Here is a 16076-nt window from a genome sequence, read left to right on the forward strand (position 1 = left end):
TGGTTCCCTACCTTCGTGACCACGGCGCTGTTTCCTGTCCAGACCGGAGCTAGCTGACTGACCCCTTGGCTAGCTCTGGCTGCCAGAGAGCTGCCAGGGGCCTGAAAGTCGAAGAACCCCATTATTGTACTGGGAGCGTCTGGCGACCCTCGGGCTCCCCGCGGGTCGCCAGAACCGTTCAACTCGAGAAAAACCAGCGCCAACCGGAAGTGCGCCGCGGGGAGGACGGAGCAGCCCGAGAAAAACGAGCGAGCCCTGGCTGGCTCTGGGAGCCCGCGGGTAGCCAGAAGTGGAAAATCGAAGCACTGGGGCTCTTCGTGAAATTGAACACGTGTGTAAGTGATGTACGCGGCAGCTTCAAACAGTTGTTGAGGTAGGAGAGTAAACGGAGGTGGCTGGATAGCAGGATTAGGGTTAAGCATAAGGCTGTCGGGCGCTCGGTAGATGGTCGGGCCGGCGATGGCTAAGGAGGCTAGGAAAACCACGGGCAAGAGGGAGCTGGTGCTTTGCGAAGAATGCAAATGCCCGTGCTACTTGGACGAGACAACATTCACGAGTTTGGCCGACGCGAAGAAGGCGAGCTTCGTGTGCAGGCCGTGCTAGGCACTGAAGGCGGCCGTGCGGGGCATGGAGGCCAGCATCGAGGGGCTTCAGGGGGAGCTTAGAACGGAACGGGAGCAGTGGATAGAGCTCCAAAAACAGCTCGGAGCGTCGCGTGAGCGAGAGGAGGCTACCGGCAGCCTATTATAGCGAATTCGAAAAGAACGGGAAAGGCTGACCGAGCAGCGGTTAAAGGAGCTAATGGCGCTCTGCTCCGGCCTCGAGATGCCCCAGCGGTGCGAGATGGAAGGCGTGCGTAGCAGAGAAGGCGACAGGCGGGAAAGAACAGGCGAGAAGGGAGGTCAGGGGGCCGCAGTGTCTGGCCACAGCACGGAGGCTCCGAGAACATACAGCTCGGTGGCGCGGCAGTCTTCGAGCAAGATAGGAGCACAGGAAAGACGGCAGAGAGAGAAGCAGGTGAAGCAAACAGGTGCGCCGTCGCAAACAGGAAGCCGGCGATCGGAGCGTAGTAGGGTCCTAGTGGTGGGGGCCAAATCTCAGGAGGTTGTAGAGGACAGCATGAATGGCGAAAATCTCGTGATTATTCATGCTCGTCTCAATGATGTGCTGAAAGGCTAGAGTCAGAAACTTCAGAGACAGTCAAAGGGTGGGATCTACTCTGTTACCGAGTGGGGATGTGCGCGGAGCCAATAGCCACGTGGTATCCATAGATAGTGAACCTTCTGTTTCTGCCATGTTTTCCAGCCTGCTAGCTGGGCAAAATAAAATGGCCCAGGGTATTGCCGAGCTTCGTTCTTCAGTCAATTTGCGCTTTGAGGCTGTTGAGTCGCGACTTAACGCTCTAGAGTCATCCAGTACCATGTCTAACGCATCTAAAAATATGGTAGAAGATTTAAAAAGCTCAGTTTGTTTTCTTAATAAGAAGGTGATTACGCTTACGGCTCAAAACGATGACCTAGAAAATACACTGAGCCGTAATAACTTGATTTTTCGCGGTATTCCTGAATCTCCAGATTATGATAATAAGGCATTGACCAACGTTGTTTCAAAATTTTTCGCGGGAACGCTGAGCATGGATTGCTCACAAATCGAAAGGTGTCATAGGTTAGGTAGATGTCACACAGGTTGCACCCGCCCTATCATTTTCAGGCTGCTGGATTTTCGTGAGAAAATTCATATTCTTAAAAACGCATCAAAGCTGAAGGGCTCCAATCAACGCATATCCGAACCATATTCTGATAACGCACGTTTCATCAGAAGCCCCGCCGCGGTGGTCTAGTGGCTAAGGTACTCGGCTGCTGACCCGCAGGGCGCGGGTTCGAATCCCGGCTGCGGCGGCTGCATTTCCGATGGAGGCGGAAATGTTGTAGGCCCGTGTGCTCAGATTTTGGTGCACGTTCAAGAACCCCAGGTGGTCTAAATTTCCGGAGCCCTCCACTACGGCGTCTCTCATAATCATATAGTGGTTTTGGGACGTTAAACCCCACATATCAATCACGTTTCATCAGAAGAAAGGTATGGGAGACAACCAGAACCCATTGCAACAGCAGCTCTTCCGTGCTCATTGTTTACAACCACGTGTTCATTGATAACATACGCTACAACTGGGACGTGCAGTCTAACACAATTTTTCAGTCTCGTAATTGCGATACTGTGGTGATGGCATCTCCTTCAGCCACTACTCCTACTTCTTGTTGACGCACCCAAGATTTCCCTGGTAGTCTTCGTATTTTAAATAATAATGCAATAAGTTTAGTCAACAAGCTTCCCAATTTCTTCTCACTAACTTTGTCCCACTCCCCTCATGTCATCGATGTCACGAAATCTTTGTTTCATAACGAAATTTGTGATGCCGAGATTTCGCTGCCGAGCTTCAATGTCGTAAGAAGCGATCGAATCGATGGTAGAGGCGGTGGCGTTGCTTTATATTTACATTCCGACTTAAAGTTTTTGTTCTTCATGCTGCGTCTCAAACTGAATCGGTTTGGTGTAAAGTTCACTTTGAAAGGAGGCCGCCAAGGGGCCAGGGAGTTCGGATTTGCTTCGCATCAGCTCCGCAGAAAGTTGTTTGGTCTGGTGGAAATTGTGCAGTTACAGCAAACAACTCTTATAATCGCCTGCCTGAAGTTCTAGGGATCTTCTAGACCACGACTTCAGGACTGTGAGTACGTTTTGGGATATTTTATGGCTATTTTGGTGTTGACTGCGTCTCCGCCTAGCAAAGCCTAACGCTAGCGGTGAACAAACGCGGCGGCTCGGCGGTGGCCGACACCCCCGGCGGCGGCCGACACCCCCGGAGCCCCGTTGTGGAGACGCGACGGCAATGAAGGTGACCGTGGAGGGTACTGAAATTACCGCTGAAGAATTCGGAACCACGGACTGGATCACGAAAGTTGGAAAACATGTCAAAAAGCTACGGGACTCCGCTAGAGGTGACAGACAGGGACGCCAAGATTGCGACGCCCGGGCAGAAAGTGGAGCCGAGCGCGGCGAAGACAGGAAAAAGACGGCGGCTGCGAACGCAGCATACAAAAAGCTGGGGCACAAGATCGCGGAGCGCTCGATTGCGTCGTACCTACCGCGGTTGCCGGCGATCGACTTCAAGATAGTCATTCGTCTGAAGTGCGGGCTGGCACTAGCAAAAGTTCCGAACACCAGGCTCAGTGAGGCGGTGCGCATGGCAGCGCCGATTCCGTGGATTAAGGGACAAGAAAAGGAAATGCTCATTGTTAACGACAAGTAAGGCACCCTGATTTTCAGCACTCCAGACATAGGCACTGTCTGGAAGGTGACCAGGATAAAGTCTATCAAGATTGAAGGCAAGAACTACGACGTCACGGCGTACCTCGCGCCGCACGAGGATAGCGGGCGGGGTGTGGTACGTGCGTGGCATCGACCCGAGATTGTCAGTAGAGGAACTGACAGAGGCTTTCGGCAACTCAAGGAACCCACCGAAGGCGTTAGGAGGCTGGGGAACTCAAGTTCAGCGGTAATCATCTTTAAATGAGACAGTGCCTAGGTGGTTGTACTGTTACGGCGTGCCACTGAAGTGCGTGCTTTATAAGAAACGATACGAGGTGTGCTACCGATGTGGCCAGCTAGGACACAGATCGGACGTGTGTATCAGCGACCATGTTCGCTGCCGGGGATGCGGAATGACAGCCCCACCCGAGGACCAGGCGTGTGAGCCCAAGTGTAAGCTGTGTGGCAAAGGTCATCTGACAGCAGATCGGAAATGCAAGGAAGCTTTCAGGACCCCTTATACAATAAAGAAGAGACAGTGGGAGGCCTGGCGGCGCATGGAAGGAGAAGAGCGGAAGGTGAAAGACCCCGATCCACAAACGTGCAGAATGGAAAAGATCAAAGAACGGTCCAGGAGCCGGTCGAAGCATCGAAGACAGTCAAAAGGAAGAGCAGGTTCCTTCCCAAGACTACCGAAGAGACAAGAAGGAGAGCTGCCACCAATGACTGGTCCAGTAACTGAGAGGACTTCCAGCAGTGCTGTCCTCAACAGTGGGAGACCCACGTCGCCGAATCGCAAGGTGGGTTGGGGAGAGAGGGCCTCCCAGGATGAACGTGATGAAGAAATGTTTACCATTAGGTAAGTAAATCCCATGCTTAAAGAGCAGCTAGCAATGATGAGTCGGCAAATAGGGAGCTTCAAATAGCTATTAAGTCGTCTAACACAACACCGGTTTACCTACCACGAATGCCACAGAATCCAAATATAGAAAGGCCGGAGGAGCAGAGCACTACTCCGCCTCCAGCTAAAAAGAATGCAAAAGAAGCGGAAAATCCCGTAATATATGAGAACGTAGAGACAGTGATAGACATGAAAATAGCGCAACTGGAGGCAAATATTGAAGCCAAATCTGCCCAGGACGATGAATGGCGTAAGGCCTCCGAGAAACGAATGTTCGAGATGTTTCAGAATCTGACACAGCAGTTGCATCAGCGGGATAATAAACTTCCCGAGCAACTTAAAACGGAATGCGCGAAGAGGGATTGGGCATATGAACAGCTCACCCAAGAAGTATTAGGCAGGCCGATGAATAACCTTAGTGGCAATCATGGCTCACAGATCCAGTAAAAACACCGTTTGGCAATGGAACTGCAGAGGCTTAACGCGCAAGCGTGCGGTTCTGCAGGAATTCCTAACGAAAAGGGATCGACCGGATGTTATAGCTTTACAAGAATGTGGGAGAAAGGCGACATTGCCGGGTTATAAATCCTATGTAAGCGAAGGCACGAGTACGCAGGTGGCCACCCTGGTCAGGCGAAACGAAACGTTACGGTGGTGCAGCATGACATTGGTAATGCACACATTAACCATGTTCTCATAGAACTAATACCCCCCCAAAAAAGAAAAACGCTAGCTAATTCGTATTGAATATATACAGCTCTCCCAGACAAAGGCTATGCGACTTTGGGGATCTCTTCGCTTCTACAAGACGTAAGAGTAGGAACAACCCATTGCTGATCGTCGAAGACTTTAACACTCACCACACGGCATGGGGATATAAGCAGGCTTCAATTCAAGGCAGGAAATTGAAGGATGACATGCAAACTCATAATCTGGATCTAATAATCGACCCGTTGCAGCCAACGAGGAAGGGAAATAGTGTCGCGGTTGACACCACACCCGACCTTACTCTGACGGGGAGCGGCACTAGTGCCACGTGGTGCAACACAAAAGAGGACCTACGCAGTGATCACCTGATCATAGAAATAGTAGTAGAGGGAGGCCCGGCAACACCTCGGAAAAGAAGGGTAAAGGCCGTAAATTGAGACTCTTTCAGGGACCTCAGGGGCGACCTGACTCCCATTTCTGGCATTGCCGAGTGGTGCGATGGGGTGTTACGTACTGTTAAGGAAGCCACTGAAGTGGTGGAAACCGAGGAGGACAACGAAGTGGTAGAAAGTAGATTAGTAAATCTTTGGAAGAAAAAGGAAGCTTAGTAAAACCGACTCCAACGGAGGACATGGGATCGGAGTACCGGGAAACAAATAGCGGCTTTAAACAGGCAAATTGAAGAGCACGCAATCGCGCTCACGAAGCAAAGGTGGGGGAACATCTGTCAGGAGATGGATAGGAATATAAGTACGGCCGGGACGTGGCGACTTCTTCGTCACCTTTTATATCCAGAGAGCACGAAGACAGCGTCTAAGCAGCAATTGAAACGGATGGCGCAACAATTTGAAGGCACTAGGAAGGAACTCTTAGAAGAAGTTCGGAGCAGATACATTAATCCCGCCGAATCAGAACCTTTCCAAGATTATGGAGGACGGGAAAACGCAGCCTTAGACGCCCCTATCTCCCTGGCTGAGGCGCGAGCGGAGATTAATCGGCTAAGGACTAAATCAGCAGCAGGGCCGCACAGAGTGACCAACAAAATGCTCCATAATTGAGACGATGGGTCCATCGCTAACCTAGCAACGTACATGCAGGAGTGTTGGGAAAAAGAGATGATACCGCAGGAGTGGAAACTCGCAAATGTAATTTTCATTCCTAAATCGGGTAAAAAACTCGGTTTCGAGAATCTTAGGCCGATAGCGTTAACGTCTTGCGTTGGTAAGCTCATGAAGCATGTCGTTCAGACACGGCTCAATAGGTACATGGAAGACAATGGTATGTATCCGGACACCATGATTGGTTTTCGACCCCGACTTTCGGCGTGCGACGTGATGCTACAGCTTAAGGACCAAATTATAGACAAGCCAACGCGAGACGCAAAAGTTATCGTGGGGCTAGATGTGGCAAAAGCATTTGACAACGTGAGGCACGTATCAATCTTGGAGAATAGAGCTCCCTGAATGTCGGGAAGAGAGTTTATAACTACGTCAAGGACTTCCTTTCGAAGAGGACAGCCACTTTAAAAATCGGGGAAGAATCCATCGAGGACGTTAAATTAGGCAACAGGGGGACACCTCAGGGCTCGGTGTTATCACCCACCCTTTTCAACAGTGTGATGTTGAAACTGCCTGAACAGTTAGAGGATATTCAGAATTTAAATCACACCATTTACGCGAATGACTTGACATTATAGATGAACAAGGGCAGTGACGGCCAAATTGAAGGCTCTCTGCAAATCGACATTGATAAAATCGTTGAGTACCTGATAAAATCGTGGAGTATCCCAGTACTACTCGGATCTAAAACGGGGAGAGCAATATTTAAAGAGATTGGGCTATGAGCCCACGCGTGAGCAAGCGCGTTTAAAATACATACCGATACAGATCAGGGACAGGATAAAGATACCTCTGCTACCCAGAAATATGAACCCTACGTTTCACGAAGGCAGGCGTAAAGCCAGAACAGAGGCATTACAATCCAGGTACACCGGTCGACAGGACGTCGCGTATACAGACGCTGCGGAATATGAAAGCAAAGCGGCACACACGGCAGTGGCGCTCAGGGAAGATGGTGGCCTGATTGCGTGCTGCACAGTCCTTGGTGTCGAGACTGTAGAGGCCAAGGAAGTGGCCATAGCTTTGGCCATCAGCCAAAACGGTGTCAGGGTCGTCATCAGCGACTCCAAAAACGCCATGAGAAATTATGAATCGGTGAGGGTGACGGAGACTGCCGTCCGTATATTAAACATGGTAGGAGTACCCAAAAAGCAGGTTCTGCTTGCCTGGGCTCCAGCTCATCAGGGACTTAGAGGGAACGAGGGAGCTCATTCGGTCGCCCGAGGTCTCACCTACCGGTCGACCCCTGCAACCTCCCAAGCTACCGAACAAAGAAGCGAGGATATGCGCACATACCATGAAGTCGTCGCACACTACAGGCTTAATCGGCAAGTATACCCGAGAGCAGACAACTCACTAAGTAAGAAAAACGAAGTTTTGTGGCGAAAGTTACAGACCGGGGTTTTTTCAAACCCCGCACTTTACAGCAAGTGACACGCACAGTTTTCCAGTCCCAGTGTAAATTTTGGGATGAGGTTGCGAATTTGGTTCACATGGTGTGGACATGTCGAAGTCAAAACGATGGTTCTCCCACTAGAATCCTGGGACTGAGGATTCTAGTGGGAGAACCAGCCCAAGACGTCGCCCCTAACTGTCGGCCGGAATCCCTTGGGACGCTTGCTGCTGCAGCGTCCCAAGGGATTCCGGCCGACAGTTAGGGGCGACGGGCCATGCCTGAACAATTGACTGACTTTTTAATAAAGTTTTCTCTCTCTCTCTTTCTTACTTTGAAACACTGACTTTTGTTATTGGTGTCTTTTACCGTCCACCTAACCTAATCGCGGACTCTTTGGTTTCCCTGAGTGCATTCATCCAAGAAATAGCTCCTCATTCGCCTAATCTAATATGTATGAGCGCTTTTAATAACCCCGATATAAACTGGACGTCGTTATCTCTGCTACGTCATGCTTCCCAACTTCACAGAGAAACATTGAACTTTTCACTAACTTCCGGTCTAAAGCAAATAGTGACGCCACAAAAGGCACGGCGATTTTAGATCTTGTCTTCTTCAGCCCTAGAATCTGTGATTACGGTTACGTGTGCACTGTTGTGGATGGCATATCGCATCATAAAGCTGTTTTTGCATCTATTTCATGTCCTGTACCGAAAGCCCGATACATCTATTCTACTTTCCGCAATATGAGCCATGCTGATGATATTGGTATTATTGATACACTTAACACTTTTTTTGCCCAGTTTGAAGCGATTAGTAATTCCGAAGATGTTGATACTTTAACAAAATTCTTCAGTGATCTTATTTCAAAGTGCATTATACATTTTGTGCCGTTAAACACAAAAAAGACGAATTCAGAGTTGCCTTGGATCACACGGGAAATTTTGCACCTGTCGCGACGTCTTGGGCTGTTGCGGTGTGCTAAACGAAATGGTGATGCTGTTCTTGCCGCACAATTCATTTCTCTGAAGGAGGAACTTCGAAGCAAAACAAATTATGCTCGTGATTTTTAATATCAAGTTACACTCCCCGGTTTACTTAGAAATTATCCACATAAATTTCGGAAGTCTGTCCTACCGATAGACTTTACCACTGACACATTTGAAATAAATGACACAATTACAGGCGATACAGCTCTTATTGCAGATGCATTCAATGATAACTTTCAGTCTATTTTACACTTGATAACTCCGTTGTTCCTCCTTTTATAGGGCGTACTCGCTGTTCTATGACAATATTGTTGTTTCAAATCAGGGTGTGCTGATTCTCATTTTAAAACTCGATCCGAAGAAGAAAAGTACTCCTGATAATATAGACAACGCATTCCTTCATAGGTACTCCTTATGGACTGGTCAGTATTTAACCATTATCTTTCAGAAATCTCTGTCGACGTCTGTTGTCCCTACGACATGGAAATTGGCTAAAGTTCTTCCGTTATACAAATCCGGAAAAAGCAGTCCTTATTGAATTATAGGCCCATCTCTATCACATCCCATTGTAAAATACTCGAACACATAATTTTCAAGCAAATCATAGAATTCTTAGATTGCAATAATGTTTTATCTGATGCCCAGCATGGTTTTCGACGTAGGTTTAGTACCATAACCCAGCTCAGTGAATTCGCTCATGACATCCTCCAGGTTCTTGATGCTGGTGATCAAATTAACACAGTATTCAGACTTTTGCAAAGCTTTCGACAGTGTTTCACATTACGAACTGCTAAAAAAGCTCACTGTTATTCTTAAAAATGAAGCATTAGTAAACTGTACTTGTTCTTTCCTATCCAATAGGTCTCAGTACGTACTATTCAAGTCTTTTCATTCCTCCACTTCCACTGTAACGTCCGGCGTCCCTCAAGATTCAATATTGGGCCCTCTTTTGTTTCTAATTTTCATTAACGATCTACCAAGTAATGTTCCTGTTAAAATCTGCATATATGCTGATGATTGTGTTTTGCATCATACAATTAAAACTGCTTATGATCACACCATTTTTAAAACTGCTCATGATCCCATCATTCTTAACGATTCATTTGCTTTATTTCAATCATGGTGTGACACTTGGCAAATGCAAATCAACTTTTGAGAAATGGTATCTATGTCATTTTCCAAGCGTTCTTCCCTCTCTCGATTTACCTATTCGCTTAATGGTTGCCCTCTCGGAATGGTTTCACAATACAAATATCTAGGTCTCCATTTCAATCAGGATTCATCTTGGTCTCAACACATCGATCTCATGTGCAACCGTGCGCTTAGAAAATTAGGCTACCTACAACGCACTTTACGTTCAGGACCTCTCAGCCTACGACTCCTATTAGAATATGCATCTTAGAATATGCATCTTAGAATATGCAATATTAGAATATGCATCTGTTGTGTAGAACCCACACAGGATTTTGGACATCAACAAAATATAATCTGTTCAGAAGAAAGCTGCACGCTTCATTTATCGTTGCTTTGACAGGTATTTTTCACCAAGTTTCCATCGTCCTATCTTACCAGTCTTACCTAGCTACCAGTCTCTCTTCCCGTCGATATGTTGAATGTCTGAAGTTTCTTTATACGTTAATTATTTCCCCGCGGTTCCCTCTACTCAGCAAGTATATAGCACACGTTAGACCAACGACCACCCGAAATTACCATGAGTTAAACATGTCTACTTTCGTTCATCGTACAGTGGCGTTGAAGTATAGTTTTTTTGTTCATTCTATTGAATCGTGAAGTTCTTTGCCTGGTTACGTTCGATCTTTATCACTGGATGAATTTTTATTGTATATTACAAAACATTGATGTAGAGCACACTTGTTATGCTATTCTATGTATGTATTTGCCCACTCCTGCGATAGTCCTGTGGGGCTGCAGTATGTTGAAATAAATAAATAAATAAATAATTAGACTCAGCTAGAGCTTTCTAAGGCACGGGACAAGTCACCCCGGAAAAGGAGACACAGACCCAAGAGTTAGTGGGATAAGGAAGTCAAGAGAGCCGTAGGAAAACGTCAGGAAGCCTCTAGGGAACACAGACATGCTTAGCAGAGGGGTAAACCGACAGATGATGTTGAAAGAAAATGGGATATCTTTCTAAGCTATAGAAGAGAAGCATTCCTCTGCTCAATGAAAAGATTAGAAGAAAGGAGGCTCAGAAGCTAGCAGAAATACAACAAAGGATAAAAAAGCAGCAGCAACATTTTGCAACCATTTAAGATCCCTGAGTAATGAGACAAGCTTAGAGAAGTGGTTTGTAACTACAGTTCAAATTGTTAGGATTGAAGGGGACGAAGCAATGAATACTATATAAGAACAAGGATGACAAAATAATTCAACAAGAAAGTGCCTTATGCGTTTTAATAGACAAGTATGGATCAAGTGGCGCAGTGGCTACATTTTCACGAGTGTGGGAAAGGGCTGAGAATGGGGTTCCTAGTAGTACATCAACAGGCCCTGACGGCATCCCAAATATGCTGATAGTTGAATTGCGTCCCAAGTCTAAGCAGGCTTTGACAGAGGCAGTGAGCAGAGCAATATTCCATGGTGAAGTTCCTGATGGATGGAAACTTAGCAAGATGAGCATGACCTATAAAGGAAAGAGGGACAAAGCTGACATAAACAACTATAGTCCTATAACAGTGATCCTATATCCTATAACAGTAATCCTATTCTATAACTTCAGTGACTTTGAGCGTATCTATCTATCTATCTAGCCACCTAGCATATTTAGCTCTCAAGGACGTTCCAATAATGGTATCGATACCAAACTTGGTATGGCATAACATCACTGTATGAAGAACATATTTGGCTGTGAACAAGGCTCCCATGTGGGGAGCGAAAATGTCTTTTTAACTTTTGTGTATTTCACCTTGGTCGGCGTTTTTGTTATTTTTCAACAGTGACATCAGTGGTTTAAAGGCGGGTGATGCAGATAATAAAGGAAAGACTTCAGGCATGAATAATGGATGAGGGGGTGCTGAAAGCAATCTGTACTCACTGACGCAGTGCATCGGAGTAGCAGAAAAGGAACACAGCTCCTGTGGCTAGCATTTTTAAATGCGAAGCATTTCTTAGCGAACTTCGGCGACTTTGAGCATATATATCTATCTATCTATCTAGCCACCTGCGACATTTAGCTCTCCTGGCTGTTCCGATAATGCTATTGATCCCAAACTTGGTATGGCATAACATCACTGTATGAAAAACATATTTGACTAGTCATAACATGAAAATCATGACATGTATGTCATGATCTACATTTCATGGTTTTGCCGCTCTTGCGGAGGTTTCGTTCACATGGCATGTTGTAAAATTGGTATGGAAGGCATGACTGCATGGGGAACACAAGCAACAGACCCTTACATGAAAATCATGACATGAGTGTCATGTAACAACATGACTACATGCCACGCTCATGATGTGCTCGGGCGTTTGGCTAGCGTCATACATAACAAGTTTGGTATTACTATACTTGAATGGATGACGAAGTTATGTGATTGGTGCAACCATGATAATCATGAGATGCGTGTCATGTAGCAACATGACTACATGCCACGCTTATGATGTGCTGGCGGCCGTTTCGCTAGCTTCACTTATACCTAGTTTGGTATTACGGCACGTGAACGAATGACGAAGGTATGATACTGGTGCAAACATGATAAACATGAGATGCATGTCATGTAACAGAATGACTACATGCTACGCTCATGATGCGCTTGCAGCCGTTTCGCTAGCTTCACATCTACCAAACTCGGTATTAAGCAACGCGAACGGACGACATAGGTAAATGACACATCCAAACATGATAACCACGACATGCGTGTCACCTAACAACATGCTACATGCCACACTGATGATGTGCTCGCGGCCGTTTCGCCAGCTTCACTTATGCCAGATTTGGTATCACGTCGCGCTAACGGATGATGAAGGTATGTGATTGATGCAAACATGATAATAATGAGATGCGTGTCATGTGAGTACATGACTACATGCCATAGTCAAGGCCCCAATACATTTCAACGCAACGCGGTGCACCTGCTCGCGGGCGTTTATTTTGTTGCGTCATGCTGGCGTTACCATGCCAGGTGCCGGTCCTGCCATATACTCGCAAGCGCGCACTGTGCTGCTTTGATGCAAGCCCATTTCAGCGTGTCCGGTGTCCCTCCTTCACAAAAAGAGGGAAACACAGTGTCGTCTTGGTAACGCATCGGTGCGAAATGCAGCATGTCGCATTTCACGCCGGTTGCTGTCAGGCCGTGCCGACAGACGCTGGTCGCGCCTGGCGTCTGACGATAGAGTGCTCGCGTTTTGCTAACGTAGCGTCGCTGTTCACAGCGTGTGCACGTCTCAACGCTACATTGAAGTATATTGGGCCCTTCATGATGCGCTCGCGGCAGTTTTGCTAGGTCCACATATACCAAATTTGGTATTACGTGACGTCAATGGACAACGAAATATGTGACTGGTGCAAAGATGATAATCCTGACACGCGTGTCATGTAAGAACATGACAACATACCAGGCTCATAGCGTGCTCGTGGCCGTTTCGCTAGCTCCACATATACTAAATTTGGTATCACGTGACATGAACAGATGATGAAGGTAAACGACACATCCAAGCATAATAATCATGACACGGAAGTCATGTACCGCATCATTTACCTCTATCTTGTAATGTTGTGCTGATTGTAAAGTGACGTACAACATTTCTCATTCGTGCTTCGCCTAGCATCGATTGCCACTGTGCATGGGATCTGCCAATTTTTTAGATATTAAGAGAGCGTACGATAGTGTGGTTCGAGAGGCCTTGTGGAGAATACTGGACACACCAGGTGTGGAGGATGGAGTCCCTGTAAGCTCTTAAAAATATCGATAAAAGTAACAAGGTAGTTTTAAAATGGGAAAAACAGGTATCCAATCCCACAGAGATAAAACGGGGGCTTAGGCAGGGGTGTCCTCAGTCACCCTTGTTATTCATGATGTACCTACAAGGATTAGAGGGGAGTGGACTTGGCTTCAACCTCTCTTTCGTCAAACAAGGAAAACTCATTGAACAGGCACTACCAGCATTGATGTACACAGATGATATAGTGTTGATGGCTGACGACAAGGAAGATTTGCAGAGACTAATTGACATCTGCGGTGATGAAGGAGATAACATAGATTTGAGATTCAATAAGGAAAGATCAGCAGTCTTTAATGTTAATGAAGGCAGTGAGCTTACGATACAGGAAGTCATGCCTGAGATAACGAATAAATACAAATATCTGGGCGTACGGATAAGCAATGGGACCGAGCATCTAAGGGAACACGAAATATATGCAACGACTAAGGGAAACAGGAATGCAGAGGTGATGAAAAATAGGGTACTATGGAATTACAATAGTTATGATTGAGAGGAATTTGGAAAGGCGTCATGGCTCTTGGTCTGCCTTTCTGCAATGCGGTCTTGTGCATGAGATCAGAGGTTGAAGCAGGATTAAAAATTAAGCCACTATGAATAGGTAGGCTTGCTTCAGGAGCTCACAGAAACACACCAAATCAGGGAGTACAGGGTGATATGGGATGGACATCATTCAAGGGCAGGGAAGCTAGCAGCAAGATAAAATTGAAGAAGCAATTGAGAGAAATAGGGGAGAAGCGTTGGGCTAGGAAGGTTTTCAGCTACTGCATACATGAAGAATGTCTATATATTGGAGCAAGCGAACTAGAAAATTGACGAGTAAACGCTTAGAAAACAGCAGGGGGCCAAGCCAAAAAGAACTACCGTTTAAGAAGAAGGTGAAGGAAACGGAGACCGATATGTGGAGAACTGGCATGATTAAGAAGTCCGCACTAGAGATCTATCGAACTTTTAAGCAGAAAATTTCCAAGGAAAGGATCTATGATAATACTCTGGGTAGTTTTCTACTGTTCAAGGCCAAGACGAGAGTATTGCAAACCAAGACATATCAGGCCAAATACGAAGGGGTAGACACGGTATGCAGTGCAGGTAGAGGGGAGGAGGAAACTGCCGAACACTTGATAATGTTGTGTAAAGGGCTTCGCCCTATAGTTCAGGATGATGGCGCAGACTTTTTCAAAGCACTGGGGTTTAGGGACAGGGAGGGCAAAATAGACTTTAATCAGGTAGAATTAACTAGAAAGAGGTTATCTAATTTGTGGCTAAAGTCAAGGCCCGAGTGAAAATTAAACCATTCACTATAAAGTACCAGTCCTCAACTTTACTATTTAAAGGAAAAAAAAGATAAATCTAGTTTTCGGTTCACTAAGTACTACGGCTAGGTGGCGTTAGCCGCCAGCCGATCAAAAGGGTATAGCCATATCAATCTGCCAATCCATACTTGTCTGTGTATCTGCGGACCACATATATTGACATCACTGTCGCCTTGGAGCAGATTGACTTGGTGCTGACTGAGCTGGAACAGATGGGAACTGCCGCAGAGGCAGAATTCCACAACATATTTTTTCTATGTCAAGACAGGGCGGCGAAGTCCGGATAGGATTGTGAGATTCCAAGGATGGTAGGAACACAGAGATACCAGGCAAACTACAACTGAAGTTCTGTGGAAGTTTTATTCATTCTGTACATAGATGACCTAAAAGCTTCCGTTAAAAGGCGCTCTGCAAACTATTAGAAAACACTGCAAAGCTTGCCAATTGTGTTGCCAAAGCACGCCCCCAAAGGAAAATTTGAATCTGCACAGCTGGCCTTCGATATTTAGCCGAGATATGACAACAGCTCCTATCCTTACACAAAAACGTGAATGGGAAATCTAGAAACCCAATTGGTAAGCCATGCAAGAGGTTAAAATTCCCCAATTTGCGGCGGATGCTTCAGCCGCAAAGGAAAGCCCTCTTTCCGGACATTTACACACTCCTCAAGATATTGGCAACGCTGTACAGCTGCAGCTGATACACAACAGTACAGCTGCTGCAGAAAGCAGCTTCTTGACGCTGAAAAAGTGAAAACGTATTTGAGGAATGGGATGGCAGAAGAGTGGCTTGATGATCTGGCCCTTAGGTCCACTCACCAAATACAAGTCAGGGCCGACGAAGTTATCGTAGTGCTTTTGGAGAAATCGTGACGTATGAAAATTATAGTGTGAACTTCCGTCTTCGGCCAGGCTACATGTTTGTTTTTCTTTGCTTTTCAATTGACTGTTACTTCATTGTAAAAGCATTGGTGCGGCCATCGTTTAAAATTGCTTGCTAAAATGAGTGGTAGCATTCGGTCTATTGTGTCAAGGAAGTATTTGTTTTAAGTTCTTTGTTCAATAAAATTGTTTTCCTGAATATGTGTGTTCTTTATTTAAAAATTTCTGTCATAAAATGTTGTCTTAACATTCAGTCTTCACAACAGGCCCATGAAAAACAGGCTTGTTGTTAAGACAGTGTGTGAGAAGTTCGGCAGAGAAAGCGTCCAATATTTATTTAGTTTTTTTTGCGGCACATAACGTAGACAGGCCTCCCCCCCCCCCCAATCTCCTTTCTTTTTTTCCCGTCAATTGTTTTCCCATTACTGACTGTGTGAACTTCTTGTTCGAGATCGCTAGTTAACTCGCCTTTTAAACTGCATTCCACTTTGCTCTCATTTTCTTCCGATAG

Source organism: Rhipicephalus microplus, unplaced genomic scaffold (genome assembly GCF_043290135.1).
Source record: "Rhipicephalus microplus isolate Deutch F79 unplaced genomic scaffold, USDA_Rmic scaffold_71, whole genome shotgun sequence".
Classification (NCBI taxonomy): domain Eukaryota; kingdom Metazoa; phylum Arthropoda; class Arachnida; order Ixodida; family Ixodidae; genus Rhipicephalus; species Rhipicephalus microplus.